Genomic DNA, 23,128 nt, shown 5'->3' on the forward strand with positions numbered 1-23,128 from the left:
GCCGCCTACTCACAGATGAGAGAAAATCCTAATGGCACTTACAGCGGTTTCTTGTGCTGTGCATTCTGTAATGCTGTGAAGGTTATGTATTATAAGTTGTTAGGGAGCCACTTATATCAATGTACTGATTCTCAATAGTGAGGTGCATAACTATTAGCTTGGTTGTTTGTCAGGACTGTCTGGATATTCACACAGCACTGACTAAGCTCCCAAAATCCTGTCCTGGCATGTACTTGGTCCCCCCGTTTCAATACTTGGATGGATTCTCCGAGAACGGTATCTGGAAGAGAGATTCCCTAGACATTGCACTCTGCTATTTCAACTGGAATCACACTGAGATAGGTACTGATGTGCCCAGCATTAATGAGCAAAAAAAAAAAGGAAACAAATTGCCATTTTTAATAGAAGTGGCAGGACCAATAACAAAGGCTAATGTAGTCCTCTCAGTGAGTTCAGGGAAATGCCATTATGGGATTCCCTACTTATTTGCTCACAGTGACCTCCATAGGCAGCTTTCTCACTTTACTAGTGACAAGGTGACTTTTCTAACTGCCAGCCCCGCAAACACCACTTGGTTCTGATGGTCAAGTATAGCCTTTTTTGTCCATTGCATCTTGTGCTGGGGCATATGCCCCACATTGACAAAGGGTTAATGGGGAGACCGAGGGCCTGATTAGCCCATCTTGGAGGCATCTGAATGAGAGACAGCTAATTGAGGATTAGCTCCAAGAGGGGAGAACCAGACTAGTAGGTTCCTGTAAAGGAAGGACTGCAGGGCCAGTGGAGGAGAACTGAGAGAGGAAAGCAGCAGTAGGGAGCTTATATCCTGGGATAAGTGGCCCTGAAGGGAGAGAGCATCTCTGGCAGCTACCAAGAGACACCCTGAGAAAGTCCTCAGCAAGAGCCTGGGAAACGCTGTACGGAGAGATGAAACTCCAGGGAGATTGGACCCAACCTGCGGATCATGGTTATAGAGAGGTGACAAGCTGCAACTACTCCTTTATTTTCTTTTGTACTCCCTTTCTCCCTGTCTGTAACCACTATGAATAAACAAAACATAATCCTGGAGTACATTAGCTAACAAATCCATGCCAATGTCCTATTTCTTTGTTTGTATGTTGGTTCCACATCTCCTACTCTTAGTCTGCTTGTCTTATATTGTCTCAGAACAGGGGTCCCTCTTCAATGGCTGTAGAGCATCCAGTACAAAGGGGGGGATATGCAGCCAGATGGTGCCCTTTGGGCACTTCTATAATATAACTATTAGTCACTTTTCTGATCAAAACCAACATTTGTATATCTAAGCCTTATGCAGTCAGTAAGATTGCTATGAACCACATTTGCATTTCATAACTGGCATCACTACTACCCCACAGATATGATAAAACTTCAGGAGAATAATGAAATACCTTTGAACTGAAGATTCCAAGAGTAAGGAACTCAGTTGCCCTGATTTAAAGCAGACTAAGGAAAAACCATTTGAGGTCAGAACTATCACTGAAGCAATGACTGATTCAGTGGGCCACATTCACTCTAGGGGTGAGTTTGGCCTGTTGTTTTTGTATTTTCTACATGTAACTCTGGCCAATGTACTATCCTGCTAAGAATTAAATGCACTCATGAATTTCTGTCAGTGTCAATGTCCAGGTGCTACAAAGCATGCACCTTCTGATGAATGCTCACATCTCAGTCTCTCATGCTCTGGATAAGAATGAAAATGTGAAGGCTGGTCCCAGGAGACTAACCATAAACATGGTGGCCATGGACTCGTTTTGCAATCAAACAGTACATACCATCCTTGTCCTGGAACAGCCACAGAACACAACAGGATTGCCTGTCTCTCTGTCTGAACGCTCTTTCAAGCCTGACTTATCCTTGCCACTGCATCATTCAGAGCTAGAACCATAAATTGGGCTTGTTGGATTAAAGGTTTAAAAGGCACATTCACTGCTGCCTTCAGAGCTCAAACCTCATTTCCTGTCTTCATTACACTTGGTGAGTTCTGTGGTATGACATCCATTGTCATGTTGACATAATTAAAAACAGATGTTTAAATAAAGTTGGGGAAAGCTGAAACTGTCCTTAAAGCAAATGGAAATGTTCATAAACTGCCTCCATCCTGGGCCTGGGCCATGGCTTGCCAGATTGTGGGTGGTGTGGGAAAAGATGGATGGAATGCAAAAAAAAAAAAAAAAATGGAAAGAGTGGGGTTTTTTTGGTTTTGTTTTTTTTGAGGGGTGGGAGGGAAGGCGCTTAGATGTACAAAAGGTGGTTGAGCGAGTTTCCACCCAAGGTAGAATCTCAGAGGTGGCACAAGAATGCCTGTGTATCTTTTGGTATCTATTATGCTGGATCAGGGTCAGCTGAGCTTCAATCCCATCAGTCCTGAGCTTCAAGGAATGTTTTGAATGGGTGGAAATCCTTCCAGTTCGTACTGTATTTGGAATGTATTTCTACCTGGTTCTATCTGAATGTAAATCAGGCCCCAATAGATCACAGAAGATAAAATTTTTCTCTTGATTCCTGACTGAATCCAGTAAGGGTGTGAGTTCCCCAGGAAATAATATACAACAATTCCCATCAACCCCCAGACAGGGTTCAGCAAGATCAACCAATCTTATTTAAATCCCTGCATGACAAAGTGAACGTAGATGTCTTGTTGTAGATGTGCCTTAAATATTTTAGTCAAAGAAAAGAGACAAGATCTGGTAGCAGCTTACTGTGGTAATACCTTTTATTATCTATGGTGACTAGAAATCTCTCTATACAGTCAAGTAGCTTCACTTATACCTACCGGTAGCCTGAGATCCTACAACCATGACCTGGAGCATTTTTGACACTAGCAACATTTTTAGTACACTGCCTGCTCCTTTCTCTGCACTCATAAGGACAAGTGTCCACATGCTCCACAAAGATTTGCTGAACTAAAGCTTGCAATTTAAAATGTGATTGTGTAGCAGGAGCAGAGAGAATGCTCCCTCTTCTGGAACACCTTGAGTGTAACTAACCTTGCTGTTTGCGGAGCTGAGTGTTAACTCTTTGAGTGCATGTGACTAGCTCTGCCATGCTGACTGCTGCATTGAGGTTTTTACCTGCTCTATCATGTTAATAGTAAAATTGAATATTTTTAAGTTTTCTCTCTCTCTACCTCTTTCTCTCTCTCTCAAGTGGTTAGGTGAGAGTTAACAAATATTTTAGCAGTTGCTCAAGTTGATTGTTGCTTGTTTGAATGAAACGTTAAAGCTTGGCACTAGCAGGAAATCTCTCCCAACAACTCTCATAGCTCCCCCTTAACTATTTATAACTTTGCTGAGTGAGGTGGAGGCAGAAAGATCAGCCTGAGGAATGAAGGTTCAGACAGTGAATCCATCTCAGCCCACCAAGCTCTCCTGTCATTATAGGGTAAGACAGCTTATAATCAGGGAAATGACTATATGATTGCCCTTTGCTTTTAACTAAAGGTTTGAAAGAAAACCTAGACTGTGTGTAGGCAGCCCAAACCACCACCAAAGATTAAGCCCCTGGAAGAATCCTGGGTGAGTTGGTAATAGATTGCCATCTACAATTTTGAAAACAGCAATATATGCTGTACAAGCTCCGGATGAATGTGGTTGACACGCCCACCAATCACTGAAATCCTCCTTTTCTGTTGCTTCAGGCTCTGACTTTGTTCAGATGCTGGTATAATACACCAAAGCAGGAATGGATGTTGTGCAACATGGCCTGTAAATTTTCACACTGAAAGAAGAGAGAAATGAACACTAGCTCACCATGAAACAATTTGTAACCTGCAAAGATTCAGAGTATGCCTTTTTTTAAAGTAGGATTCTTTACGGTATTTTGTGGAAGAGTAGTATCCTTTTCAAGACTTCATTTAATCAGACAAAGTCCTGGCTATAACACCTATGGGCCAGAGGCTGCAAAAACACCTCTTTTGTTGCCAGGTTTGCCCACTGTACACTGTTTCCCAATGTATGATAGATATTTGTGTTTGGGTAAGGGAGAGTTGGCAGAAATTCAAGACAAATAAAATTTAGGCAATGATTGTAGGTCGGGGGAAGTGCTTTAAAGATCTTTCAATTAGTTTATGTACAATTGTTCAGGGAGTAAGGACACCATTCATGAGATGGATTAGGAGTTTGGGGATCTCTTTGGATTCTCAAGCCCATGTTGAGACAGTTCTTTGGAGCAGATATTATCACCTTTATTTGCCTCTTTATTTGCCTCAGGCTTTCCTCTCTCTAACAAGGCCCCTGTCACAGTCATTCATGTCTTCATCACCTTCATGCTAGATTACTTTAATTCTCCTATTTGGACTTCCTTTGAACTTGATCTGGGGAGCTACAGCAGTTGCAGGACATGGGGACCCATTAATCCTTGGAATAGAGGCAAGGGACTCAATAATGTCTTCACTCTCATATTTGCACTGGATACCAGTGAGCCTATGTATGAAGCTTATACTGATTATATGAAAAGCATTGAATAATATGGGCATGAGGTTCTAGAGTGACCATCTCTCTTTCTCTGTGTTCTTTCAAGGTAATTATGATAAGTTGTGACTGCTCTGTGCCCTGAGATTCCATATGAATTGGGCTGTCAGCAGGGCCATCTCTGTTTGTATACCCCCATCTTTAGAACTCATTCTTTGAATGTGTCCATCAGAGATGTCCTTGAGCTATATTTACATGACATTGTCAGGATTTTCTATTTGCATGAGTTCACCCTTGACCTTTTCAACCTCCCTTTTTTTTTTTTCATTCGTTCTTCTATTTCTTTTTTTCCTCCCCATTTTTGATAGCCAGATTAGCTATTTTCCCCTTGGCCATTTGGCCCAGTTTAATTTAATGAACGTTGTAAATATCTTTTTGATTGGTGCTGCACAAAACAATGGATACTATTGAAATAAATACAGTAACAGCATTACCAATATCCAATTCAATGCTTTGTAGAAAATTTGAGAGTGAAAGGTAATATATAAAACCAAATTCTCTTCCTTTCTGTCAATGGTATGGAACAAATGTAAGGACTGAAATGGGGAAAATGTAGTAGTGTCCATACTGATTCCAGATGTTCATCTAAACGGTGCTATTTATGAGAGGATATTATTGGGAACAGACCTAACCTAATATGTAAAGGATTATACAAACTGTTTCACGTGCATGTGCACGCACGTTTCTCCTCACAATGTGAGAGCTCTATAAATCTAGAGAGGAAGAGGTGAGAGAACTGGATCAGCAGTACTGTAATAGCAAAAATGGCTCTATTTAGATTTTAAAGTAGAAGGTCTCAGTTTTAGCGAGAATCCACAAACTTCACAAAAATAATGTCTTGGTGTAACTTAAATTAGTAGCAAGAAGATCTCAAACTTGAGGTCCTTTTCTGTTTGGATAATTGTTTGAAAATTTGGATACTTATATGAAAATTTCTATCTAGTCTTCAGAACAAGGCTGGAGATCTCAGGAGAAGAGGCTTTCTTGCAAAATTTCTGATATTGCTTCCAATAATTGGAGCAGAATTACTGTAAGACTGGCCTTCTTCGTGGTGTTTAGGCACCTCTGCTACCAATCCCAGTTGGAACAAGGAAGTTCAAAGGGAGGAAAAAAAGTGAACTTGTTGAAATCACAAATAAAGCTTGTTCAAATTGTGGGTGAGGTTTAGGGAAGTGGGGAAGTTTTCAGACTTCCATTTAATACAGACCTGCTCATCCACTTTTAATAGATAAATTACAAAATTTAAAACAATTTTAATATATGTGAAAGATCTTAAAAAATCTGATAGAGAATAAGCAATGGGTGGGTACAATTTTCATGTTGTAACTTTAAAAATGCCACACTTTTGCGGTGGGCTCTAAGGGAAAATAAGAGTGCATGGTACTTTACAGCCATATAGGAAGATGCAGTCCCTGTCCTGAAGAGTTTACAATGTCTTGAAATCAATGGGGATCTAGGTGTGTGCATAGGCTGTCTGTGCATCACTCATTGCAGCAAAGGTTTTAAATACTAGATTTAGAAATGGAAGGCTATCTGGAACTGATAAATCCACATGGATTAGAGAATGTGTTTGTTCTAATGGCAACTGTGTGCTGCATCACCTTCCCTAATAGGGAAGCTATTAAAACTTCAGACTTGTGCATTAACTACTGATGGGTTGATTTCCTGTTTGTTAGTGTACCATTAGAGTGTCAAATGGCTCTGGAAAGTTTCAAGGCAGTTGTCTGGACTTTTCACACTTCAGGGTATTTCTTTCAGACACACTCTCTGCTTGATTCTTGAACATTAAATATCAGCTGAAGACCATGAGTGGAAGAGAAGTCAGACTTCAAACCTGAAAAATTGCCAAAAGTGAATTGCTCCTTAATTATGACCTTGGAGTCAATAAAGTCACCTGATGGCAGATTTAGAGGAACTCATTAGGAAATGGAATTCAGTCCTACAAGCTGCAATGGCTCTGGAACCAGGCCATTTCAATAAGGTCTTCAAATAAGATATGAGAGAGGGAGCCTGCAGGGCACAGTTCTCTGAAAGCACAACCAGGAGGAATCTATATGTATGCAGCAATTGGAGTAGTAAGACCAAAGGTGTGGGGATTTTAGATGAAATTTAAAACTAAATAAAAAGAAATTTAGGACATTCATGCCCACTTATAAGTAGGGTTGCCAACCTTCCAGGATTGACCTGGAGCCTTCTGGAATCAGCACTGATCTCCTGTTGACTGTTGAAAGCAATTCAGGAGATTTTAATAGGATATTTTAAGAAAATAACATTACATCGTGGGGGGGGAGTGGAGAAGTCTCCTGGAATAGCTTCAATCAGAGTTGACAAGCCTACTTATAAGTGACATTTTACAATCTTAACTTGTAGTGAAAGCTATGATCTCCAATGAGGATATGGTGTACAAGGCCTCTTATTACATAATTTTGGGGTTGGTGTATTTATTTTGTCTTTTAATTTAACAATTCCAGTTTTAAAAGGCTGTGTTAAATAATATGAAGGCTTATCATAGGGCCAAACCCTGATGCCTGCACACATTCCTTTCATTTATTTCTCCAGGCCTTGCTGTTGTTGCGACTAGATGTGAGTTTCCACTGTGTTCGGCTCTGGTGTAGTGTTTCCCACCTCAAAAACTCCTTGACCTTCCCCAAAAACCTCCTTTTATACTATGGTGTATGAAGCACTTGCAGAGCCCAGCCCCATGGCACACAAGAAGTAAGGATCTCCCTGCAAAGCGTTCTGTAGCTTTCCCCACCTCTTCTGTGGTTCAGTAGTTCTGCTGCCTTTCAGACAGGGTGTACCCCACATGGATGAATGGGATCTTTTCCCTAAAGAAGCAAAAGAATTTGGGGGAAATAAGGGTTACCTGCTCTGGAAATATGGAATATTATCTGCAATTTCATATGGAATATAGAGAAAACAGTCAATAACCATCTGATGGAATCTCCTTTTAGTAAACTCAGATGCATTAAAGTCTAAAGAAGCAAAATAAATTTGTTTCAAAATGAATATTCCTTGTATTTTGCTTAGAACCTTGAGTCTAGTTTTAATTATTCTTTCTCCCACCTCCCTCCTTTAAAATGAAAGAATGACAGCAGCGTTCTGCACAATCCCCCAAGGAACCTGCAGGCAGTGTTGTCCACGTTCTGCTTCAGCCCGGACCCTGTATTTTTCAGTCTTGTACATCTGTCTTAAAAACTTTATTGCAAACTTTGCCCAATAGCATTATGGGCTCAAATGCAAAGAAATACCAACAATGGACAAGATTAAGATAATCAGACTAATTTTGCTTGTTACTTGAGTGCTGTGAATCAGTGGAAAAAGGGTAGCTAATTATTGTATCATTTTACTGTTTTGAAATGTTTGGGTCTCCATTCTATCCTTGTTTTAAAAAGTGAACAACTGGAGCAACCCTATCTTAATTGTCTGCTGCTGTGTTTGCTGCAGCTGATCTGGCATTCAGCAGGGTTTCCAAAACCATATTTCTAGAAAATACAGTCTGTGTTTAACTTATCCCTATGAATATGTAAAAGTCTTTTTTCTTATATATTATTTGTCTAGTACGTGCCTCTGCCTGGCTGGCTGTCCAAATTAGAACAGGCAGCTTAGACTTCTTTACTAAACTGCGTAAATACTGCAAAATATTTTATTTAAGCATTCATTCAGAGTGTTAAATGAAATCACTTCAACTGTGTTCACACTATTTGTTCACTTTCTACAAGTAGTCTAGGAAACCAGGTTACTTTCATTTGTTTATTTGCATTACCATAGGAGCCGCAGTCAGGGACCAGGACCCCACTCTGCTAGTTTCTGTACAAACACAGGGGGAAAAAAAGGTGGCCCTGCCCCAGAGAGTTTACAATCTAAGTGTAAGCCAAGAGACAACAGATGGGGCAGTACAAGGAAACTATGGGACAGTACTGGACAGCATGATAGACTGTGCTATCAGCATACCAGCAGCCTATCCATTGTCAAATTTTTGTAGGCATGCAGCAAATGAGAGTTTTAAGGAGGGATTTGAAGGATGATAGCAAGGTAGCTTTGCAGATGTTTATGTGGAAGCTCCTCCAAAGTACAAAGGGCAGCTCGCGAGAAAGCACAAAAGTGGTTTGAAAAGTTTGAAAATTTAACAAGTGGGTGATGGAAGTTAGCAGCATGGGATGATTGGAGGTGGGAGTTGACAGTTTGATATAAATAATGCATAGAGTGGGGATGGGCCTTGAAAACAGGGAGCTTTGTGTTAGATGTACCATGGATGGGGGAGCTAGTGGAAGGGTGCAAAAAGAGGGATGGCATAGTTAAAGCAATGAGCTAGGAAAATAATCTTTGTAGCAGCATTCTGAATGGATCTGAGCAGGGGCACAATTACATTTGTCAAGGCGAAAAGGATGCTGCAATAATTGAGATGTGAGATCATAGAATTGTAGGACTGCAATGAAACCTCGAGAGGTCTTCTCCCCTGCACTCAAGGCAAAATTAAGTATTATCTAGACTATCCCTGACAGGTGTTTTATCTAATCTGCACTTAAAAACTTCCAGTGATGGAGATTCCACAATCTCCTTGGACAATTTATTCTAGCAGTTACCCACCCTGTTTTTCCTAATGTCCAGCCTAAACTGCCCTTTCTGCAATGTAAGTCCATTGCTTCTTGTCCTATCCTCAGTGATTAAGGAGAAAAAATTTTCACCCTCCTCCTTGTACAACTTTTTATGTACTTGAAAACTGTTATCATGTCCCGCATCAGTCCTCTCTTCTCCAGACTAAACAAACCCAATTTTTTCAATCTTCCCTCATAGGTCATACTTTCTAGACTTTTAATAATTTTTGTTGCTCTTTTCTGGACTTTCTCCAATTTGTCCACATCTTTCCTGAAATGTGGCACCCAGAACTGGACACAGTGCTCCAGCTGAGGCCTAATCAGCACTGAGTAGAGCAGAAGAATTACTTCTCGTGTCTTGCTTACAACACTCTTGCTAATAAAGCCCAGAATGATGTTTGCTTTTTTTGTAACAATGTTGCATTGTTGACTCATATTTAGCTTGTGATCCACTGTGACCCCCAGAACTCTTTCTGCAGTACTCCTTCTTATGCAACTGTTGAGATGATAGCCTCGACAAGAGTTTTAACTGTGTGGTTGGATAGGAAAGGCCATGCCTTAGATTATGCAGAAAGAATCTGCAAGATTTAGACATAACCTGGATGTGAGGATCTAGAGGGAGGTCCCAGCTGAAGACACCACCCAAGTTACAGGTCTGAGTCACAGCAAGATGGTGGTGTTGCCCACCATCGGGAAAAGCAGTTGGATCTTGGGTGAAAAGACCAAGAGCTTTGTTTTAACTATGCTGAGCTTGAGGTGATGGCTAGACATCCATGAGGAGATTTTAGTTTGGACAGAAGGAGACAGGTGTGGAGTAGAGAAGTAGATATGTGAGTCATTGGTATAGAGATGGTAGTTGAATTTGTTTATGATGAGATTACCCAGAGGTAAGGTGTAGAGGAAGAAGAGGTTTAAGGACAGAGCCCTGTGGAACCCCCACAGAAAATTGGGCGGGGGATGAGGAGGATTGTCTGAAGGACATGCTGGAGGGGCGATTAGAGAAGTAGGAGAAAAACCAGGAGAGGACGGGATCATGAAAGAAAAGGGAGGACAAGATTTGAAGAAGAGTCTGGTTAACTGTCAAAGATGACTGACAAGTCAAGGAGGATGAGGGTGGAATACTGATTCTGAGATATGGCTGAAAAGAGACTTCGGCTAGAAGATTTTCAGTGGAGCATAATGGATGGAAGCTGGATTGGAGAGGGTCTAGGATACAATTGGAGGAGAGGAGCTCCAGACAGTGACTGCAAGCAGAATTTGCAATGAGTTTAGAGATGAAAGGGAGAAGGGCTGTAACTGAAGAGGCAAGTGGGGTCAAGGAGGGAGGGATTATAGCCTGCTTGTATTGTGAGAGGAAAGAGCCAGAGGAGAGTGAGAAATTAGGGAGGGAAATAGAGGAGATGAGAGCACATGAAGGAGATCTGGAGATGGGGTAGGGTCCTGTGGCAAGTGGAGGGGTTAGAGGAGGAGAACAGACAGACGATTCTGCATCTGTGACAGAAAAAAAGGAAGACAGGGAAGAGGGAAGGCAAGGCAAGCCCAGGCCACTTAACATTTTGTCAGTTTTCTCTTAGGCAGAGAATGTAGTGGACCCCAATATGTTTTGCAATATTTTGGATTTCGGAATGAAGCATTTATGCAAAAGGTCCATTACAGGGAGGAAGCTGGCTGGTGGTTACTTCTGTACTCCACCCTTGCTCCCAACCCACCACCCACAGAGAGGAAAAAACTGGTATGCTGCTCTGGGAACAAGGGATGAGGAATCTCCCCCGAAGGTGGAGAAAGAGAAGCCATGCACCCCCAAGCCAGGAGGATCACTGGATCTGCCTCCCACTCAAAGAGGAAATGAAGGGTGGTGGTCAGTGACTTCTTTCTAGGGGGGGATGGAGGCATCCATCTGCCTGCCTGACCTCGCATCCCAGGAGGTGTGCTGCCTGCCAGTGGCCTGTATCTGAGACATTACAGAAGGATTGCCAGGGATCTTCCAGCCCTTTGATTACTACCTAGTGCTGCTCATCCATGTAATCACTAATGATACTGCAAGGTCTGACCCTGAGCAGATAAGAAGCGACTACAGGGCTCTGGGAGTGAGGGTGAAGGAGTTGGAGTGTGTAGGTGGTGGTCTTATTGATCCCTCTGCCCAGGCAGAGACAGATAAATCCTGGAGGTAAATGCTCAGCTGCATGGATGGTGTTGCCATGGGATCTTGTTCTCAGAAGAAGGACTGCTGAGCACTGATAGGGACGCATTGTTGAGGAAAGGGAAGAGTGTCTTTGGATACAGGCTGGCTAACCTTGTGAGGTGGTCTTTAATGTGGATTTGATGGGGACAGGAGACAGAAGTCCATAGGAGTCTGAAACATGGAGACTTGGGTTGGAATCTGGGGGAAACGTGTAATCACAGGGGGGACAAAGGAGCAACGAGGGACTATAGAGGGGAAATCTAATGAATATCTTAAATGTCTGTATGCTAATTCAGAAGTATGTGGAATAAATAGGAAGAACTAGAAATATACTAGTGAATACAATTATGACATAACTGTCATCACAGAAACTTGGTGGGATAATTCCCATGACTGGAGTATAGGCAGAGAAGGGTATAGCTTGTTCCGGAAGGACAATGAGGGGAAAAGGGGGTGGGGGGGCATTGCCTTGTATATCAAAGATGTATATACACTTGCACTGAGGTTGAGATAGAAGTGGGAGGCAGACCCGTTGAAAGTCTCTGAGTAAAGACAAAAGGGGTGAAAAAACAAAGGGTGATGTAATATGACCTACCATGACCCAACCAGGAAGAAAAGGTGGATGAGGCTTTTTTTAAACAACTAACACAATCATCCAAACCACAGGACATGGTGGTGATGGGGGACTTCAGCTACCCAGACATCTGTTGGGAAAATAATGCAGTAGGGCACAGATTACCCAGCCAGTTCTTGGAATGCACTGGAGACAACATTTTATTGCAGAAGGTGGAGAAAGCGACAAGGGGAGAGGCTGTTCTAGATTTGATTCTGACAAACAGGAAGGAACTGGCTGTGAAGTTGAAGGTGGAAGGTAGTTTGGGTGAAAGTGATTGTGAAATGTTAGCGTTAATGTTTCTAAGGAATAGTAGGAGGGAAAACAACAGAATAAAGATAATAGACTTCAAGAAGGAAGACTTTAGCAAGCTCAGAGAATTGGTAGGTAAAATCCCATGGGAAGCAAGTCTAAGGGGACAAAAACGTTGAAGAGATTTGGCAGTTTTTAAAAGAAACATTATTAAGGGCACAAGAGCAAACTATCCTAATGCTTAGGAAAGATAGGAAGGCTGGTAAGAGACCACATATAGCCAGACACTATCTGTTAAAAAGACATCTTAATATTATTGTTTTATTACTAATGATGAATTACTCACATGTAGCATCATAAACATGTATGGTACTTTAAAAAAGTACATTTCCAAACTCCAAAAGCTTAGCCTAAACTAGATAAAACAGGACGTGGGACAACAGATGAGTATGGGAGGGCATTGGGATTACTGCTGAGAAGGTGTAGGGAGGGTTGCTAAAAGAAGTGAATTTTATGTAAGGAGAGAGAGAGAGAGAATGAACCTTTTCCCATTTTCAGGAACTTTAAGCCCAGATAAATGAAATAGCTGTATCTGGCCTGGTGCTTGCTCTCATGGGGCAACAGTTGTGTGCAAATTTGTAATGAAGGAGTGCCAGGGCTCAAGCAATTTTTTTACATTCATAACAGATGCAGCAAGCCCAGGTGTGCCACGGCTTTGAAATGCCAAGCCTAGAGGTGCTGGGGCTCAGTCCTGGCAATCCCTGGCACAAATTAAGCACTGGTTGTGCCTGGTGTCTGATATTAGTGGGTTGACTAATTTTTTCAGAGCAATAATGGACACTGTAAGAATAAATTTAAGGCACCGCACCCTGCGGTGTTGTATTCAAGTTACAAAATCCTAGACAATATAAAATTATAGAATTGTATGTGAACGTATGATCCTTTGCGTGGTTACTGCTGAAACGTTGGGCAAAGTATGCCCTATATAGACTTGATACATTGAGTTAAGTACATAAGGAACAAAATACGGAATGGGTGGGCACCTTAATTTGTTCCTTTGAAACAACATGAGGAGTAGGGGTAAAAGAAGCTTTTCTTTGTAGTCTATTATTTTCGTTTCTTTTTTGTCCTCTTAACTTATGTGTTAAAATATTCCCCTCCCAAAGTAAACCGATTTCAGGAAAGTCTGGGAGAATCTTCCCTGAATCAACTGTTTTTGTGGAGAAGCAGTGTATTTTGGAAATAAATTCTGAAGATAAGTCATTGGAAGGGTAACACCAAGGGGCTGGAAAGTCAGTCAGAGAATCGTTTTGTAGAACCACGAGGTTATACATGGGTATCACAATGAGAACATTACCCATCAGCAACCAACTTGGAGTCAGTTAACACCTGAATAAATAGGCCTTTGGGTCAAATGCTATTATCCAGTCCTTCCTCCTTAACAATATGTCCACCTTCTCCCCACTATTGTTGAACCTCTTCTAAAGTTGTTTTAGCAACTGTTCTTGGCTGAAAATCTGTCCCATTTGATGTATATGTTTTGGTCTTGCAGGGGAATGTATTCCTTAAAATCAAGGCAGATTCTTCAGAGAATTGGTGGCTGTTTCTAATTGCCAGATTAGAGTTGTTTCTGTGATGTTAAACAACAGTGCCATATATACATTGTTCGACCTCAATAAATGTGCTTTTAATAATTATTTTATATGTAAATAATACAACATGATTCTCATCAAAATCTTAATTTAATGCATATTTTGTCCTCTTAATGTAATAATGTAATGTAATATTTTGTCCTCTTAATACCACTGTGAAAGGAAGAGAACTTTTATCTTGTGCCATCTTTTTAAAGCTGAAACTTCCAATGATGCAGTAAAGACAACTTTCCTTTTTATACTGTGTTTCTTTTTATAAAATCACATCATTTGACTCCTTGGGGGAAATTAAAGACAAGAGTTTATCATTGAGTAAACTTTTTCAAATCTAACAATGATATGTCTATCTGTGTGCATTTGATGTGTCATTGACTGAATCATTTCACCAAATAGGATTCCAGTACACAGAATAATTAAGGAGCATGACAAAGCTCTGTCCTTGCCTCTGTGGGTCCTGCGTTTCCTGGTGGATTTTGCTAGCCTCAGAGGCTCACTGTGACCCTGCACGTAATCCTTCTCTCTCTAGAGACAAGGGTCACAGTCTACTGAGCCATTTTCATCATAAGCCAGCAAGGGAGGTGAGGAGAATGTATCCTTCCTTGCACAGTCTCTGTTGTCTCCCAGGCTCAGTGATTAATCAGGGGGCAAAGGTGGTGGGGGGAGCCCAGGCCCACCCTCTACTCCAGGCTCCAGCCCAGGGACCATAGTAGTATCAGCTATGGTAGCTGACCTTTTAGAAACATGACATGTACAATTTCCTGGGCTACTTCCCCCCACAGCAGCCCTCACTTCCTCAAGCTCCACTTCACCCTTACCTCAGGGCCTCCTTCCTTGTGCCTGAAATGGTGTGTACTACTCAGCCCCTCCAACAGCACAACTTCCTCCCACAGCTCCTGACATGCACACCCACCTGACTAACTGGGAGGCTTTTAACTAGTTTCAGCCAGCCCCTGATTGGCTTCAGGTGTCCCAATCAACCTAGCCTTCTCCCTGCCTTCTGGAAAGTTCTTAATTGGCCCCAGGTGTGTTAATTGACCTGGAGCAGCTGCCATTTCACTTATCCTGGTACCAGGGATTTGTTTAGCCTGGAACTAATATATCTATCTCTCACTACTTTTCTATAGCCATCTGGCCTTGGCCCGTCACAGGAGATTAAGGTGAAAAAGGAGAAGTCAAGATGGGTGAAAGAAAAGACGAGAATATGGAAGTGGAGAAGGAAGAAGGGGAAGCTACTTTTGATGTCACAGTCCCACCAACCTGTGGACTTATGACAAGGGCCAACTAGTAAGAACAATATACTGGTTTGCATGTTTTATAGTAAATCATAGGTAAATTAAATAAGAAACTAAAGTTACTGGGCTAAACTCTGTGCTGATTTACATCCCATGCCAATCTCCACTGACTTCAAATGAACTCAGAAGCTGGAATAAGCAGGAACCATCATTTTAAGTTATTTTAATAAGCTTGACCCTGGCAGTGATCCAATAACTTGCTGCTTACCTGTTTGAAATACTAGTAGTTTCCAAAAGTAGTGCAAGACCAAAGACAAAATGGACCATGAACACTTCTCAATCATGGCATGCTAGAATGTGACAAAAAATAAAACTAATTAGACCAAATTGTGGCCCAACATGCATCCGTTATAACTAAGTGCAGAATTTAGCCAAATTACTTGATACATTACTGCTACCTGAATTGTATAGCCATAACTATTAATTAAATTATAGACGGATGTTTTTGGATTAGGTAAAAATACTTTAAGAGCAAAGTTGGATTGGAAATAGTCAGTAATAGGACTATTTACATAACAAGTGTTTCTATCGCTTGATAAAATAAACTGATTTATTGTTAAAATAGAACTCTCATTAAGAGTTTTTCTAGGAAATCAAACTACAGTCATGCTATTTGCATGTGTTTTTTTTTTTGTTTGTTTTTTAAAAGCACCATGCTATATAGTTCTTGGGAAAACTAGCCTGACTAATGGAAGGAAGGTATCTTAGGGAAGACTTTTTTGGGCGACTCCTATGTTGATTTTAATTATTAGTTTATTTTTCCATAGAAAACATTTGGGATCAAATTCTGGCTGTTCGTGCACAGGAGCACAAAGGGGCAAAGAGTGTAGGTAGTCCTTTCTAAGGCCCCGCTTTATGTCCTTGCACAAGGGGGCAACCAGAATTCTGTACTTTATGCTCCTTGCACACAATTGAGAAACATTAACACTTCTCTGAGGAGGTGGGGTCTTGGTCCTGGCTCTCTTATACAAAGGCTGATGGTCCAGGCTAAGGCATTATGTATGAGTGCATGCTGCATCCTTTAAAAGGATAAAGCATTACTGCTTCTGTGTATGCCACCTCAACACACCTGGAGGCATTCTGGATTGCCTCAGATTGCTGTCACTGGCAGTGTGCAGGCAGGAACACATACTATAAATATAGCAAAAGCCACCCTTCAGCATGCTCTTCTCCCATACCTCTGGAAATAATGGGCCTGGTTCTAATCTCATTCTATTTTTACATCGGTTTAACTGTATTGACTTCAGAGGAGTTACTCATGATTTACACTGGTAAAAGTGGGATCTGAATTTGGTGCAGAACACATGGCACAAGTATAATGGGCCTGATTCTGATCAGTCACACTTTTGTAAATCTAGAGCAACTCCAATAGAATTAAATATCTCCTCCCCACGAACCATAATAGAGCCTAAATATTGTACACTTCACTGTTTGATTTATGTTTTTCTTTTTGCATTTTACTCAGTTTAGATAATGAGACTGGACTGTTTTACTTATGAACAGATCTTTGTGTGACTTTTCTGGTTTTTATGCCTTCGCCTAATGCTATTGGGGTTTCAACACTACAAGAGAATCCTTCTGTTTTTCTTCTTTAAAACTGTCATTTAACTGTACTTAAAATCACAAAAATAATTCCTGTAATGCTTACGTTTCATAAAATCCCTTTTCCTTCATTAATTTTTGGGTCTATATTAAAGTAACAGTGTCCCTTTGACATTCATAGGATTTATTGGCATACGTGGAAGGAAAATGCATCCCTCCCTTGGATTTGAGTCAGAAGGATCCCAGAGGTATAAACTGTACTTGTGAATTTCCTTCTGCTTTTCATTACTATAATTCTTGTATCCTCTTTTGCATACATAATTGATTAATCTGTATTTTTAAAGGTTTATCACACTTCCTTGTTTTAATCCAGAGGTGCACAATCTCATTTTCATAATACTTCCAAGGTCTGTGTTTTTGATTTGCCTGCACTGTTATTTGCGGAAACACATTAGCTAGAAAATAACAGTTTCAGCTTATTGGGATAAGGACAGAATAATGCAAGCAGCAAAGAAAAAAAGAATTTCTTGAATAATCAAGATATTGAGATGGAGTCACTGAAGCAGGAGCAGGGAGATTTTAATTACACCTCCTTGTGCCACCATATCGTTTAAACCACAGTGGCAGTATTTCCACTGCTGCTTCACTTCCCAGTTTCCTCCAGTGAAGAGCAGATGTACTTTCTGGACAGGGCTTCATAGAACTCCCATTGGTGAAAAGTTGCTTAATCAGCACATTCCTCAGTTTCTCTGTCCAATGCTCTTCCTATGGTCTCTTCAGTACAGGAAAGGCTATTGCTTCTTCGATACTGCAACATTCTCTTTTGGTGGAATCTCTGACCCTGGAAATTGCTATAAGCCTAGATTGAATTTTGTCCATTGTTAATGGACAAATTTGGCCCACTTCTGCCCCTCCTCCCCCCTGTTGCAGCTCCATTACTCAGAACAAAAGAATAGAAATGAATTGAGGGAGGGGGGATTTTCTAAAATAGAATGGATACTCTGATATACTGTTACCAGAAACAGTGAGTGTAATTCTCATTGAACAGATGCCAGGGATTTTTTTTTCAGAAAATGTCACAACAGACTTTGAGGAGAAAGTTGAGGGCTTGTCTGCACTTAAAATGCTGCAACCGCAATGCTTCAGTGAAGACACTACCTATGCCGATGTGGGGAGAGGCTCTCGTAGGTACTCCACATCCCTGAGAGGCAGAGCTAGGTCGGCAGGAGAATTCTCCCTTCGACCTACCTACTGCCTGTCGGATGTGTGTGTTTAGGGCATGTGGAGGAAGGGATGAGGGACATGCAGACTGATTAAATGATTATTATGTGGAGGGAGAGCTAAATTGTCAAGGGAACTTCTACCATGTGGGAGTGTGACAGAATGCAGGGTGTAAAGAGGTGGGCCTGCATTCTGATCACTCAGATGTTAATTAGTTCCCCTGGAGAAAGCTGATGGGGGTAATCAGGCTGGCCTGCTGGATGGTCTAAGGAGCCAATTATCTCATCTGCCCAAGGCTGAGAAAGAGGCAGGAAGGAAGTGCCCGGTGCGGGGGTAGGTGGGGAGAAATGGGGAGGAAGACCAGGGCTAGTTGAGCACAGTAACATGGAGGCCTCCAGAGAGGGAGACCTCTGTTCCCCTCAGGTCCTGGGGAGAGGGTCAAAAGGGCTGTTGGCACTGTAAATAGACTGTCGATGGGGATTGTTGTAGAAGTGGTGGAGGGAACTTAAAAATAAAAGAATATGGTGACGGCATAACCACTGGCATCTGTGCTGTTTCTGTGGGGAAGAAGGCTGGAGAGGAGCCACACCCTGTGACAGGGAGTATATGAATACAGAACAAGTGTTCAGAGCCCACTTTTCATCTAACCTACTCCAGTGTGCTTCTGTTTTGAGTCTGCACAAAGCAGCAGAATCTTTACCCCTTCTATGATCCATGTTCCTGAATATAGTTACCAGGTCCAGGTGGGTGGATCTGCCTCAGCACTCCCAAGAATGTTCTGCTTTTAGGAGACAGTACAATTTTCTAACTAACCAGAGATTGAGGAACCTATATGCCCTAATGGAAGAGGAGTGAAAGCCCCCACTCTCCCATTCATTGCAAACGTAGACCATTCCAAGATTCAGAAGTAAGATGAGGTAGCTTCCACCTCCACCTACTACAAAAGATAGGGGTAGAGGCTCCCCTGGTTGCACATGCGACCTCTCAACCCCAGTTACTAGTCAGACCTTTGTCATGGATCCCAGCTACTTGTAGACAAGTAATATCTGACTTCAGATCTGTGCAGCTGGCTTTTTGTGTGCTTTAGCTGCACATGCTCTCCGCTCACAGCTGACAAGCCTATCAAGTCTGAGAGGCAACTTTAGTCAAAGAAATGGTTGTAGATTTTAAGACCATAAAGGACCATCAGGTCATCTAGTACAATGTTTCTTGATGATCAGTCCATGGACTGGCACCAGCCTCTGAGAATTCCCTGACACAGTTTAGGAAGGCAGTAAGCCGATCTCTACTATAAAAAAAAGTTGAGAAACACGGATCTAGTCTGACTTGTATATCACAGGCCATTTAATTGCATCCAGTTACCCAGCACTGAGCCCCATAGCTTGTTTGACTAAAGCATATCTCACAGAAAGTCTTGATTTGAAAAAGAGATGGAGGATTCACCATTTTGCTTAGTAACTTGTTCCAGTGGTTATCCTCCTCACTGTTCAGAAATAAGGCAGACTTTTTTTTTAAAAAAATTGAATTTGTCTGTCTTCAGGTTCCAGCCTTTAGTCTTTGTTATGCCTTTCTCTGCTAGATTAAAGAGCCATTTAGTACTCAGTATTTTCTCCCTGTGAAGGTAATTACACACTGTGATCAAGTCAGTTCTCAGTCATCTTTTTGATAAGCTAAACGCTTGCGTCAGACTCACTTGAGAGAAATTGTGGTGGGGGAAAAACAAAGGAACTTCAAACAGAGAAAGGAGAGAGAAAGAGAAACCGCAATAGAGAGAGAATTGGGAATGAAAAGCAGGGACAGAGACAGGGTAGAAGACCTGTGACCTCAGAGGAAGGGAGAAGAACGGGGAGGTGCTTCCTGAGGGGCAAGCGACAGTTGTTGAGACTATTTTCTTTTTATGTAACTCATTTAGCACACAGATGCCACCGCAATGAGCATATTGTAAATAGCAAGATAGACAGAAGTGGTGGGGTGTATAGAAAAAAGCCTCATGTCTTACTCAAAATACGGTGGAGATGGAGGAAGGGACTTACTGGCCACTCCCTGAACGCATCAGAAGTAGGCAAGAGGCCATTTGGGTCTACATGTAAGAATCCAACCACTAGCAGGTGGAACCCGTTGAGTGAGGGTGGTTGTATGGAGATGAAGGATTGTGGCACCTCATTGAGTTAGATAAGCATTCTGATTTCTGGGTGCTTTTCTGAACCCCCAGCCTGTTTGAGATTCTCTCAACACTCGTTTTAATGTGTCTTTTTACAAACGTAGATAATATAGGAAGTTTAGTATGAAGGTATCACTTTTTAAAGACTCACTACAGTTAAGAAGTTCATGTTCTAAATAACTGAAAACTCATTAGAAAGCATGCATGAATCTTTGGCAACTAAGATCATAGAGGTGTTGGATCCCCACTGGCGACCCTCCTGTTGAAACACTTCCAAATGTAGGCAAATGTGACCAGTTTCTTCCCTTCAGATTGCTGATCTAGGGTGAGGGGGAAAGAGGTTACTAGACAGGTAAACTTAGTATTTGTTGTACATGGCCATATGCCTGGGTTGGCTGTAGTGTATCTCCCTGTTGGGATGTGTGAAAAGGAATTAGTCCAGGTTTTGAGTACTGGGAGCATGCTCTTTGGCCTGTGGGACAGACTGAACAAATATTTGCAGGGCATGGGAGGAGAAGCTAATGTATATGAGCTTCCCATTGTGCTCAGAGGTGAGTTAATAAAGACAATTGTTATTTTTCTAAGATCGATTTATTCAACTGTTTAAGTGAAGATATACATGTAACCGTTAAACTGTAGAGAAGCAGTTCAAAATAGTTCCAGAAACTCCAAACCCATCACATTTCCCCAGGAGGACTCCAAGTTACATATATTACATCATCAGAACAAACTCTCATTGGTGTAATGATTTCACTCTGCAGAGCTTGAGGGTTTTGGTTTTGGGGAAGCTTTTTACTGTAACTTGACCCTTGACCTTGGATAGCCTGATCTGCTGAAGACCTGGCATCTGTTGTCTTCCAAGACCTGCATGGACTGGAGGCAGCCGATGTTTTCTGCTGGATATGTTCTATTTGCTTTTTTGTCTCATGTTATAACAGATATAACTCCAGCCTTATAAGGAAGATTATGTATTTGATCTAGAAAGAAGGTCACTTTTCTATCCCCTTTGAAAATCTGGTTAATGTTGTCATCACAGCATTTAATTAAACTTGGTTCTTGGCAATTCTAGTAACAAAATTGTTGAAAGTGGTGCTAATATGAGTTCCGCATTATTCCATAAGCGTAAGGCCCCATCCCGCACATTCAACATTGCCACTAACGTCAGCGAGAGATTTGGATGTAAATGAATGTAAAATTGGGGCCTAAATTTGGAGTAGTTTATAACTTCAGATTTTAAAACATGTTCTCTGATTAAATCTGATACCACTGGGGACTATGTGTTGACCTTGATCTGTGTACAGATCATCACAGTCAATATCAATGGGAGTCATATGCACATAGGTAAAAGGCAATAACAGCATGTGGCCCAAGGTCTCAACAAAGGCAGGATTTGACAGTAGAGGGAATAACGAGGGACTGTTCTCAAAGAGTTTTTAAATGAAGTGAATTATAAAAATAATAGTTCTTGCTTGTGTTTTAGGCCAACTTTCTGTCAATTCTAAATGAAAAGAGGATGATTTTGATTTATATAAAAGTGTTGTTTCTTGTGAGTCACTTAACATGCAAGAGGATGTGGCTGCTATGCCGTACAACATTCATTACTATTTCATGTTGTATTTAAATGGTTTAAGTCCTTCATTTGTGTTGGGCTCTTAGGGTATTTTTTCTCTTGCTTTCTTACACCCAGTAAATCAGGGCAAGTTTGACTTGAGCTACATGCTGTGCAAGGGAGTGAGCAGAAGTAAGAATCCCCAGCACGTCCTTACATGGACTACGTGGGACTTGAGTGTCAGTGCACAGAGCTACTTACTTTTTTCACAGTTGCTATCTGGTCACCCGACATAGGTCAGCAGTAAAGTACTATCCACCCAGAGCAAGCAGGGGAGGAATTGTGACTCAGGAATTGTGTCTGAGTTACAATTCTATTGTAATTACACTGAACCTGATTCCCTTCCTCCTTATTCCAGTTTCATGTAATTTCATTGACTTCAATTGGGCTACTCCTGGTGTAAACCACTGTAAGCAAAAGGGGAGTAAAAAGAGACCCAAGAGCAACATTTTGCACTAAATATGCAAAAGAGCTTTCTTTTTACACATCACCATTTCTGTGAAAAGCTACCCTAATGGAAGAATTTTACCTTGTTTTTTAAAAAAAAAATTAATTCAAAAGATTTTTTGCCAAAAAAAAGTTTGGTTTTTTGTGAAGAGGAAAAAGAATAATTGTTTTTTAAAATTAAAATTTAAGTAGTATAGTTTACCAAGAAGTAAAACCACAGACTGGGTTTGATGTGTGTTGCACAGCTGGAAGTAGAAACACACGCAAGGAAAAAACTAGAAACCACAGAGCTATGAAGTGGAGACTATAGAGTAGCAATGAATCCAGCCTGCATTTTGTTTTTCCACACAAAAACTTGGATAAACAGTGTAATCATTGCGTTTAAATAAACGTAATTTTTTTAAAGAGAAAAACAGCAGAAGGAAATATCAAAAATAAAACAAAGCCAAGCAAAATCACAGAGATCATTAAGAATGTGATTTCAAACAAAAATGTTGTGAATTAAGGGCAACGCCCAGCAGCGGGAATCTGGGAAAGAGGTTGAAACAAGAAACAAATATCATATCCTTCAAGTTTAATTAATTTCTTTGGATAGTATCCAAACGTACCGGGGAGGGAAACAGAACATAGTTACCAAAGGCAGAAAAAAATAGGAGGGGCTCCTACTATTCCAAGTTGTAGGGTTTACAAAAAGGTTAAAAACAATATGTTTTTCCTCTCCTGAAAAGACATAACTAGAACCCAGGAGGTTAGAAAAACAAACGTTACATTCTTATGTAGCTAAACAAACCCCTTTGAAGTGCTCTCAGCATCTGGACACCACCTCCTCTTCTCATGGTGCACAGGCATATTGTGGTGGAAGTCCTAGAGTAAAGTAGTTCCTGCTTGATGAAAACTCTCCTTTTTTCCATATGTATTAAAAAGATTGTCCCGCTCCCTGATAAACACCCCAGCCTACAACTTAAACCATGCCCCCAAGTCAAGATGAAATTGTGAGCCTGGAAATTAGAATAATTAGAACCTGAAGTGGCAATGGACAATTTACTACCAGGCTTTACCAAAAAACCCA

The sequence above is a fragment of the Eretmochelys imbricata genome, chromosome 2, assembly GCF_965152235.1.
Source record: "Eretmochelys imbricata isolate rEreImb1 chromosome 2, rEreImb1.hap1, whole genome shotgun sequence".
NCBI classification, from domain to species: Eukaryota; Metazoa; Chordata; order Testudines; family Cheloniidae; genus Eretmochelys; species Eretmochelys imbricata.